Source organism: Crocuta crocuta, unplaced genomic scaffold (genome assembly GCF_008692635.1).
Source record: "Crocuta crocuta isolate KB4526 unplaced genomic scaffold, BGI_CrCroc_1.0 scaffold660, whole genome shotgun sequence".
In the NCBI taxonomy this organism is placed as follows: domain Eukaryota; kingdom Metazoa; phylum Chordata; class Mammalia; order Carnivora; family Hyaenidae; genus Crocuta; species Crocuta crocuta.
In genome coordinates, this window is record NW_027531886.1 from 69,514 (window position 1) to 80,765 (window position 11,252).

Below are 11,252 nucleotides of genomic sequence, written 5' to 3' on the forward strand. Positions count from 1 at the left end.
ATTTTTATGCCCACATACATATTTGTTCAGATCTTAATCTCATCAGTGTTTATATATTTACTCTAGTTTTGGGTATTTTTTATAAACACCACTAAATATCATTAAATACATCCCAATATTTCTACTTCTGCCTCTTTGTCAATCATTTAATATTGTTTGAATTAAAGTCACAGTTTGTGCTTTAATTACTTATGTGATTAGTCAAATTGTACATTACATTAGAAGATGTAAGGGGAAAACTTGGTTTAGGTTATATTCTATGTATCACAATTACCCTTCACATGATTTTTTCATCATTTTCAACTTTACACATCCTGTAGTTCTCTATGCAGACTATTTCAGCTTCTAGTGCTGTACATATCTACATTTTCTGGATGGGACTGCCCATGATCCATGAACTTGGGGTCAGGCATAAACTGTGCAGCACCTGAGGTAGATTCTGATTCTGTCTTTGTTTCAAAGATGAGTTCAGTTGGCAAAGGCACTGAGTGTTTCAGGTTCTGAGTTGTTTTTGCAGGTATTTCTATTTCAGCAGAGTTTTCTTCTATCTTAGTTTTTTTTCTTTCAGGTTAGAAAGTGACTCTTTTTTGTTGTTTTTTTGTCCACAATGATTTAACTGCTTCGTAAATTTGCTGGCTTGTAGTATATGCCTTTTTCCCAGTTACCTTTGCGATTATTACTGACTGAACTGGATAGCAAACAGTTGCCCCTAAAGTGGCCAGTCCCAGTGGATAAGCAATTTTCTTAAACCTAGAACCTTTTCTTGCTGAAAACAAGCCTGCTAATCCCGAAACTGTAATCACTCCAATTTTTGGAAGAAAATCTCGAGGTGGGTTCTTCAGATAGATATAAGCATCTTTTCCATACTGTACTGTATCCATTATCCCATTTTTCACAAAAACATAAACACCCTTGCACCAGTCAATATAATGACCAGTTGTTGTGCGGATGTATGCAAAGCCCATTTGTAAATGACCAGGCTGATCTTCAACATATTTAGACTGCAGAGGTGGTGTGGTATATATGGGGAGCTGCTCTGGTTTTACTAGATGCTTTTTCAATTCTTCTTTGGCCGCATGCACACTTATAGATGCACATATCAGACCTGCAGGTATGGTTGTCAGCTTTCCCATCCTAACAGCCGCCATGTCTGTGACCTTCTCCCAACATTAAAATTTCTTAATGTTTTTATTTATTTTTCAGAGACAGAGAGAGTGGGGGAGGAGGCAGAGAGTGAGAGAGAGACACAGAATCTGAAGCAAGCTCCAGACTCCAAGCTATCAGCACAGAGCCTGACTTGGGGCTCAAACTCATGAGCTGCGAGATCATGACCTGAGTCAAAGTCTGACACTTGACTGAGCCACCCAAGTGCCCCAAAATTTTTTTGATGAAATAAAAGAAAAAGCTTCTTCACAGCAAAGGAAATAATCAACAAAATTCACAGACAACCTATGGAGGGGTGACAGATACTTGCAAACAATGTATCTGATCAAGGGTTAATATCAAAATATATAAAGAACTTATAAAACTCAACACTCAAAAAGAATGAATAATCCAATTAAAACATGGGCAGAAGACATAAATAGTTATTTTTCAAAGAAGGCATGCACACTCTGGAAAACAGTATGGAGGTTCCTCAAAAAAATCACAATAGAACTGCCCTATGACCCAGCAATAGCACTGCTAGGAATTTACCCAAGGGATACAGAAGTGCTGATGCATAGGGGCACATGTACCCCAATTTCATAGCAGCACTCTCAACAACAGCCAAAACATGGAAAGAGCATAAGTTTCCATCAACTGACGAATGGATCAAGATGTGGTTTACCTATACAATGGAATACTACATGGCAATGAGAAAGAATGAAATCTGGCCATGCGTAGCAACATGGATGGAAACTGAGGGTGTTATGCTGAGCAAAATAAGTCAGGCAGAGAAGGACAGATACCATATGTTTTCACTCATATGTGGAACAGGAGAAACTTAACAGGGGACCATAAGGGAGGGGAAGGGGAAAAAAATAGTTAAGGAGAGGGAGGCAGGCAAACCAGAAGAGACTCTTAAATACTGAGAACAAACTAAGGGTTGATGGGGGTGGGAGAGAGGGGGAAATGGGTGATGGGCATGGAGGAGGACACTTGTTGGGATGAGCACTCGGTGTTATGAGGAAACAAACTTGACAATAAAGTATAATTTTTAAAAAAAGGCATGCAGATGGCCAAGAGACACATGAAAAGATGTTCAACATCAATGATCATCGGGGAAATACAAATCAAAACTACAATGAGATATTACCTCCCACCTGTCAGAATGGCTAATATCAACAACGCAAGAAACAACGGGTGTTGGCAAGGATGGGGAGAAAGGGGAACCCTCTTGTACTGTTGGTGGGAATGCAAACTGGCGCAGCCCCTCTGGAGAAAAGTATGGAGGTTCCTCAAAAAGTTAAAAATAGAGCTACCCTATAATCCAGCAACTGCAATAGGAGATACTTAACCCAAGAATACAAAAATACTAATTCAAAGGGATACATGCACCCTGATGTTTATAGCAGCACTATCTACAGTGGCCAAATTATAGAAACAGCCCAAGTGTCCATCAACTGATAAGCAGATCAAGAAGATGTGGTATGTAGATGCAATGGAATGTTACTCAGCCATAAAAAGGGATGAAATCTTGCCATTGATGACATGGATGGAGCTAGAGAGTATAATGCTAAGCGAAATAAGTCAGAGAAATACAAACAGCATATGATTTCACTCATATGTAGAATTTAAGACACAAAACAAACAAGCAAAGGGAAAAAAATAAAAGAGAGAGAAAAACCAAGAAACAGACTCTTAACTATAGAGAACAAACTGATGGTTACCAGAGGGGATGCAGCTGGGGGTTGGGGGGGATGGGTGAAATAGGGAATGGGTATTAAGAAGTGCACTTGTGATGAGAACAAAGTATTGTACAGAAGTGCTGAATCACTATATTGTAAACCTGAAACTAATATAACACCATATGTTAACCAATTGGAATAAAATTAAAACTTTAAAACAATTTTCAATAAAATAAAACTAAAATTAAAAAAGAAACATTTAGCTATGTAAGAGTAACTAAAAAAAGCTATGGGACTATCTGGGTTTTCCTCCTAGACCTGGAAAGAAGAGGTCCTCAAGAGAGGTCCCATAGGGAAAAGATAAAGAATCACATTGCTTTCTTTTAGACTCCATTTATATCAGATCAACAGAAATGAGACTGAAGAAAAACTGATCAAATTCCAATCTGATAATGCTCCAAAGTTACATGATATTCCAGAAGTCATAGTGAGGACTTCAGGAGAGCCATAAAGTCACTCACATTGTAATATCTGATGCCACAATATGGAAGATAATGATACAATGATACATTTGTCAGCTCCACAAATATATTTTTTTAGGACTTTCTCAGGGTTCTTTGAATGACAAAAAAAGAAACCCACTTGGACCCCCAACATGTCTCTCTACAATAGGAAAACAGAGTACAAATGTGGAAACTGGTGTATGATAGAATAAAGGGCTCCTCACAATGGTGGGCCTGGTTTGACCAGGTACCTGAAGCTATGGTGAAATTAACAGCCAACAAATACCAAGTCTTTTTAAGAGAGCTTTAATAAAAGAAATAGGATTTTTCAGAAAATCTGCAAGGCTAAACACCCAGGCTTGAAAGTACAGAGACAACATCACGCTAGGAATATTCTAATATATAAATTCTAAGAACAACCAGGAGAACTCAGGCCTGGAGAAAAATGAAGGCAGTCACGTATGTGAAAGGTCTGCATTCCTCCTGACAAGTCCTACAAGGATGAGAAAAGGTATACTGGCTTTTCCCCCACTTTACCTGATCATGACTTTCTGATAATTCTCCCAGTCTCCTGTGTACTCCACCCCAAAATTCCCTTCTATTTTTCACTACTCCTCTCCTATTTTCACTCATTCTGTCTAGTTATATTTATAAAGTACATAGTAGTTCTCTGACCAGGGTCAGGAGCCCAAAGCTACAAGTGGTCTGTGAGATTTAGCGTCAGGGGATGTACTAAGGCTTCGTATTTATCAATTCTTTACAGCTTCACAGTGAAGGTCACAAAATATCTCCAACCTACACTGGAGGAAACTGAGGCTCAGGGAGGTTAAATATCTCTCCCACTGGCACAGGACCAATAAACAGCAGGTGTCAACTAGGAACAGAAAGAAATTTTTCAATATTTAGGAGCAGGGAGAGGGTTATGATTATTATCCTGGATTGAGTTTTTAACTCTTGGACATGACCACAGGATAAGTTATTTTAAAGTAAGCAAATAACTACTGGAATTTCTTCCCATACATAGGAAGAACACATCCCCAAGCCAGTTTTCATTTATAAAGAGAAGAAGAAAGTTACTTTTTCTTTATGCCCATGAAGGCAAGCTCAACATTAACACAATTGCAGATGCAGTGAAAAAATTCCCATCAGAATACACTCCAAATGAACTGTAGAGCCAGGCCGTCGTGAGGACTGCAGGACAGGACTCCATCCTGGACTATCTGAAAGCCCAAGGCAGGAGATTATTACATACGATGACTTCTCAGCTATGAACAAACCTATTGTTTTAGTATTTTTTGTTTATTTATTTTGAGGGAGGGGAGGGGAGGGGAGGAGAGGGGAGGAGAGGAGAGGAGAGGAGAGGAGAATCCCAAGCAGGCTCTGAGCTGTCAGCACAGAGCCTGAAGAAGGGCTCAGTCTCACAAACTCTAAGACCATGGCCTGAGCCAAAATCAAGAGTCAGACACTTAACCCAATGAGCCACCCAGGAGTGTTTTTTTAATGTTTATTTATTTTTGAGAGAAAGAGACAGCATGAGCAGGGGAGGTACACAGAAAGAGGGAGACATAGAATCTGAAATGGGCTCCAGGCTCTGAGCTGTCAGCACAGAGCCCAACGCGGGGCTCAAATTTATAAACCCTGAGATCCTGACCTGAGCCGAACTCAGACACTTAACCAACTGAGCCACCCAGGCGCCCCCCTGTTGTAGTATTTTTTTTAATTAAACAATGAAAATATGATGGAAAAAAAAAAGATGCATCCTGAGAAAATCCATTAGTACAATTTCTGCTGCTTGACATGGGGAGGAGAACTTCACAATGGAGATGATCCTCCAAGAATTAAAAGGGGGCTGCTAACCTGAAGAAGAGCTCAATGCATCCTCCTGTCTTTCCCCTTGTTGCTCACTATTTTTCCCCATGCGTCTCGGGTTCTCATTTACTATGCTGAGTGACAAAAAACGTAGCAGTTCTCAGAATGACAACTGGATTCCAATCATTCCAGGACACTTTTCTAACAGTGGCTGGGCTAGGAAAATCCTAATGGAATCTACTCATCTTCTGTACACGTGGTCTCCTAAGTTAGGTCTGCCACTGAATGACCATGAACACATCCAGGTTCTCCTCCCATCCTTTTCACTAGCAACTCGTCCCATTTTAGCCAGCAGGATCAATTATATTTGTCAAAACTACACTCTGGCCTTCACAGCCTCTGGAATTAAGAGGTTAAAACTTCATCAAGTAAATCTGTCAAAAGTAGCTGACACCTTGAATTCCCACTCCACACATGTGCCGACACCAGGGCCCGACAACATGGAGATAGGGCCATCTGACATGCCATCACCATTTCATTGTAAATGTGGGATCACACTTCCTACCTGGCAACTGGACACGTAACATGCCATACCCAGGACCGGACATCGATAGGCTGGACACCAGAAGCTACAGTGAATTCAAATCCAACAAATACCTATCTTTTCAGGGGACCTTAAAAATATAAAAGAGGTTTTCAGAGAATACACACTAGTCTAAATATCCTATTTCAACATTAATGGAAAAGAGATAATCCAATATACAAATTCTCTCTGACAACAACCAGACAGAGCAGAAGGTCCAGATGTGGTGGGGTCTCACACAATGATAGGACAAAGGAACACTGGCTTACCACCACTTTTGAAATACCTAAAGTAGGTAACGAAATGTGCCCACAGTACCTACAATTAAGGGTACAATGAAAGAAAAGGCTAGAGGTCAGATATATCCCTGAATGTCTGTCTTTTTTTAAATGTTTTTTATTTATTTCTGAGATAGAGAGAGAGAGAGAGACAGCAGGAGCAGGGGAGGGTCAGAGAGAGAGGGAAACACAGAATCTGAAGCAGGCTCCAGGCTCTGAGCTAGCTGTCAGCACAGAGCCTGACACGGGGCTCAAACCCACGAACCGTGTGATCATGACCTGAGCTGAAGTCGGATGCTCAACCAACTGAGCCACCCAAACACCTCTGAATGTCTGTCTTGAAGTGGATATCGAAAGCAACTTGTTCTCTGATAATAAGCATTGGCCAAGACTCATAAGACCCAAACAATAAATGCCTAGAACTACATACTCTAAGGCAAGATACTCTGCTAACCAGATAAAACCTGACCAAAACTAGGTCTGCTAGCATTAGCCTACCAAGTGGAAGTGGAAGAAGGAGGTAAGAAATTTTGGAGGCAGTTACCAGTGTGGTAGGCATTGTCTTCACTGTCCTGAATCTGGGCCTCCTCCCACATCCCCCAATCTCATAATCAAACACCTGGGAGACACCTTCTGGGAAAATGCTACATTTATATTTTTTTATGTTTTTATTTTATTGTTGAGAGAAAGACAGAGTGTGAGTGGGGAAGGAACAGACAGAGAGGGAGACACAGAATTTGAAGCAGGCTCCAGGCTCTGAGCTGTCAGCACAGAACCCGACACGGGGCTCGAACTCACGGATGGTGAGATCATGACCTGAGCTGAAGTCAGACATTTAACCAACTGAGCCACCCAGGTGCCCCAGAAAATGCTACCTTTAGAGGCCAAACTGATTAAAAAGAGAAAGGGCTGCATAGAACAGTGATGCTGAAGATGCTAGAAAAATAGTCAGAAGAGCACAGATCTCAGCAAGGGGGTTTAAGTCTCTTGATCTTCTTCCTGTCATTACCAATACAGATGCGGCCAGACAGGCTTGAAACATAGGGTCGGGCATGGATAACCAGGTGACCTCCACTCCTTGTCCTCCAGCACAGCTGGCAGGGCCAAGGAGCTAAGTGCATAGCCAACTACTACCTTCATGGCATTTTCCCAATACACAACCTTCCCAAATACATTCTCTCAACTACAACCTTCATGGTATTTTCCCACTCACTGTATTTATGGACCTCAGTACACTCTGCATAGCCTACTGCCCTGAATACTTTATCAGGGAGCTGGCTACTGCCCCTGCTACTGTCCTGTTCCATACTTAACCAGTCAACCTGCAGGCTCATGCCCGTATTTTTCCAAAAGGGCACCATGACCTACCTTATCAGCTTCCAAGAAAAGGGAATTTAAAACCCCCGTGAAGTCCATCTGCCAAAGGCACATGAGCCAAAGCTTGATGTAACTTTCCCTCTTTTACAGCAAGACAAACTGGTCAACTTTTGTGGCCATTTTGTAGCAGCAACAACTCTTCTCTCAGGAACATAGAACCATTTGGGAAAGATGGCCGTTGTTCCTCGGCTACGTGGGATACAGTGTATAAAACCATCTATGTTGTTTCAAACATCCCAACTGGCAAGTAAGCCCTGAATTCTGTTGTGGATTGTAAATCCCCTTGCTGGTGGGCATCCAAGGCCATAGAGAATAACACCTTCAACGTTCTAGTCAACAAGATACCAGAATACCATGAAAAGTGCTGAACATCAGAGAAATTATCCTCTGGTACCACATGAAATTCACAGTTCAACAGAGAACACGTTAAAATACCAGTTACATATTAGTGCACAGAGTAGATGAGGAAGCGCTGGGTTCACAGGCCTTTCAATGACAAAATCACTTTTAAATTTTTATCTTCTCACTACAAGTTCTCTCTGCTGCTTTCAGACTGTGCAGAAACAGAGACCAGGAATACTATGACGCAGACACCACAACACCAGCTTCCTGGAGACCGTCTCCTATCCTCAGGTGGAAGCCCAGGATATAAAGAGGAGGGGACCATGCGGTGGGGGCACCTGGCACTAGTAAGCACTGATTTGCACATTCTTTCAGTCATTCTCTGGCCCACCAAAAAACATACTTTTAGAAACAATTAGGCATCAATTGGGCAGGTGATTTTAACGGGATTTTAATGAGAAAGTGCCTCATGAGGAGGAGGGCCGGAAGAGCAGACTCCAGTGCAACCTTTCAAAAAGCGGCCCTCAGGGTGCCTGGATGCCCACAGGAAGAAGAGCAGGAGCTAGAACTGTCCCTGCCAATGCAGACAGAAAGAGGCTGATGTGGGAGAGGACTGCACATCCGCCAGCCGCAGCAGACAGACGTGCACTTTCCACATTTCATCTGTAGACCCTGAAAAAGGTACAATAGTGGGCACCTTCCCCACCCTTATCAAGGTGGAACCAAGGTTACGTCCTCCATGCCTCAAGCAAATGACAGTTTCAGAGAGCTGGATGTATGTCCTCTGGAGTTAGGGGTACGGTGAGACAAGTGTATGACACAGAAACGAACCTGAGAACCCGAGGCAGGGACCAGCGGGGTCGGAAGATACAAGAGAAGACTGGCTTAGAGCAGATAGCACTTCTAACAGCTGCTGTAAGAACAGCTGTGTTTTCTACGGTCCACACACACTCAGCGAAAGGAGGTCTTAAAAGTGACACACCCAAGATGGGCACCTGGAGAGACAGCAAACCCCAATACAAGAGAGGCCTGCAGAAGCCTGGCTATTCAGAGCAGGGGGCGGGGGGGTGGTTAGCGTCCAGAGAGAAGCTGCATCCATGGTCCCTTTACATAACGGGACACAAGGCACTAATGTCCCACTCACACGGGGAAGGAAGGTAGGGGTGAGGCTGCCCTGCAAAAGAGAGGTCTGTGTTTTCCAAAGTCAGTATGTGTATTCTGAGAAAGTGATAATAGTGGGCATTTCCCGCACCCTTGTCAGGACCAAACAAAGATTACTTTCTCCTGACCTTAATCAAATAAAAGCAAGCTGGAGAAAGCTGGACTGGTGTCTTCGTCAGTTAGCCAGATACCAGAGCTTAATGCCGGCCTCGTGCAAACAGGTCAGCAGTCAAGGGCTGGAAATGTTTGGTTAGAAGATACAATGAGAGGGCTGGATGGAACACCAACTGCAGTTCGTCCACATGCACAGGACTGTGACTTCCAAGGTCGACATGAGTGACCCTATAAAAGACCAGGTTGTCTGAGATGGAAGGCACCAACGTAGAGAAGCCAAAGAAGCAGTGACCCCAACAGAAATGCAGGTCATAAGAGACTAGGGGCTAAAGGGGAGTTTAGTGGCCAGTGAGAGGAAAGGCACCTGATGAGGCAGTGGCCAGCAGTCTCAGGTCCCTTAGGAAGCTCAAAACGTGCCCATGACAGTGTCAGCTCAGGATCTCACTCCTCACAGTCCCCAAACCACATTACAACTTTAAACACCAGGCCAAGGTGTGGTCTTCTCCACACACCTCTCTCTCTTGAGATCACATCCAGAGTGGTGACCAAGGAGTAGAGGGAGAAGAAGAGAGGAAAGGCAACAAGAGGTACTATATCTATCCTCTCAACACTATGCACACATCACCGGCAGGATGACAAAATCCATGAGGGCTCCAGGTGCTTTAGACAGAAATCCCCAGTATTCAGGAACATAGCATTCTGACTCTTAGAGTACACTGGGCTGCTTGGAAGTGACCACAGGATGGTTGGTTATTTAAGAGTTAACAGTTGGCTATGAGACCTTCTGGGAATTTCCTCCCAGACTAGGGAAGAACATATGCCCAAGGGACTTTTCATGCATGAGTAGGAAAAGAAAAAAGTTATTTTCTCTTTACACTTGTCAAATGATACCCAACAAACTTTTGACAAAGACCTACTCTACAAGAAAGCCCATCTTTTGGAAAAGTTTCTGCTTTCCCTCCAACATCTGGTAGGACAACACTGCCAAAACAGTATCTCAAAAAGAAATGCTTAGAAAGCCCTGTGCAAATGTGAATTGATAACCTTAGAAAAGGTCACCTTATCTGTGAAATAGGAAATGATAAAATCCCACTTCATAGCTACGTGGCTCGAATGAGAGCATTCCATTTTGGCCCACAGGCTATCACCTATATTTTTCCAACAGGATATTATGGCCTTAGCCTCCAAGTGGAAGGAATTAAAAATCCTGTGAGATCAAAGCGTCAAAAGCCTCTGAAAGCTCACGAGCTTGGGCCAGGGGCCCAAGTGAAGACAGGTCACTTCAAGGCACCTTCACTGCCATGTGCCCAAACCTGGGCTCAGGCTTCTGGGCCTGGCCAGGAGCCACAGGTCTACAAACCACCAAGGAAACATCAAGGAGAGAGGCTAGTGTTCACCAAAACAAAGCACTACCTACAAAGGCCAGCCAGATTGACAAGATCCCTGAAGCTGCAGTGAATTCAACAACCAGCTAATACTGAGACTTTTTAATGGGCCTTTAAATTTACAAAAGAGGCCCCCTGAGAGAACCCAAAAGGCTAAACACCAAGGCTTGAAAGTGCAGAGACAACGTCACAATGGGGATATTCCGATACAGACATTTTCTCTGAGAACAAGGAGGAGAATTCTGTTCCAGAGATATATGAAGGCAGTCACATATGTGAGGGGTCTCCATGCACCCTGAAAACTCCTACAAGGATGGGACAAAGGGATACTGCCTTCCCTCACTTTATCCCAACCTGACTTCCGAGTCCTCTCCTACACCCCCACTTTTCTCTCCTCTGCCATACTGCAACCTTGTGTTCACATCAGTTTCTTCAGTATGACACTGACAGCATAAGCAACCAAAGTAAAAGTAACTGAAATGGAAATTATCAAAATTTTTAAAATTTTATGTCAAAGAACAGTATCAAAAAGTGAAGATGATCCACAAAATAAGAAAATTTACTTGCAAATTACATCTGATAAGGTTGTACTACCTAAAATAAACAAAGAACTCTTAAAAATCTATGAGCAAAAGAACCCAAATATGTAATGGGCATTTCTCCAAAAAGGATACACAAATGGCCAAAATGTACATGAAAAGATGCTTGATCTCATTAAGTCAGTAGGCAAATACAAATCAAAACCACAATGAGAAACCACTTCACACCCAACAGGATGGCTGTTGACAAGGATATGGGGAAATCAGAATCCGTGTACATCTCTAGCATGCAATGCCCTCACCGCTGCAGAAAGCACTTTAATGGGTCCTTTA

General features: G+C 42.8%; 1 pseudogene; it reads right to left on the minus strand.

Moving 5' to 3' along the window:
- Window positions 1-338: 338 nt before the first annotated feature.
- Window positions 339-1,158, minus strand: LOC144239151 (MICOS complex subunit MIC27 pseudogene; annotated as a pseudogene).
- Between the last annotated feature and the right edge of the window lie 10,094 nt (window positions 1,159-11,252).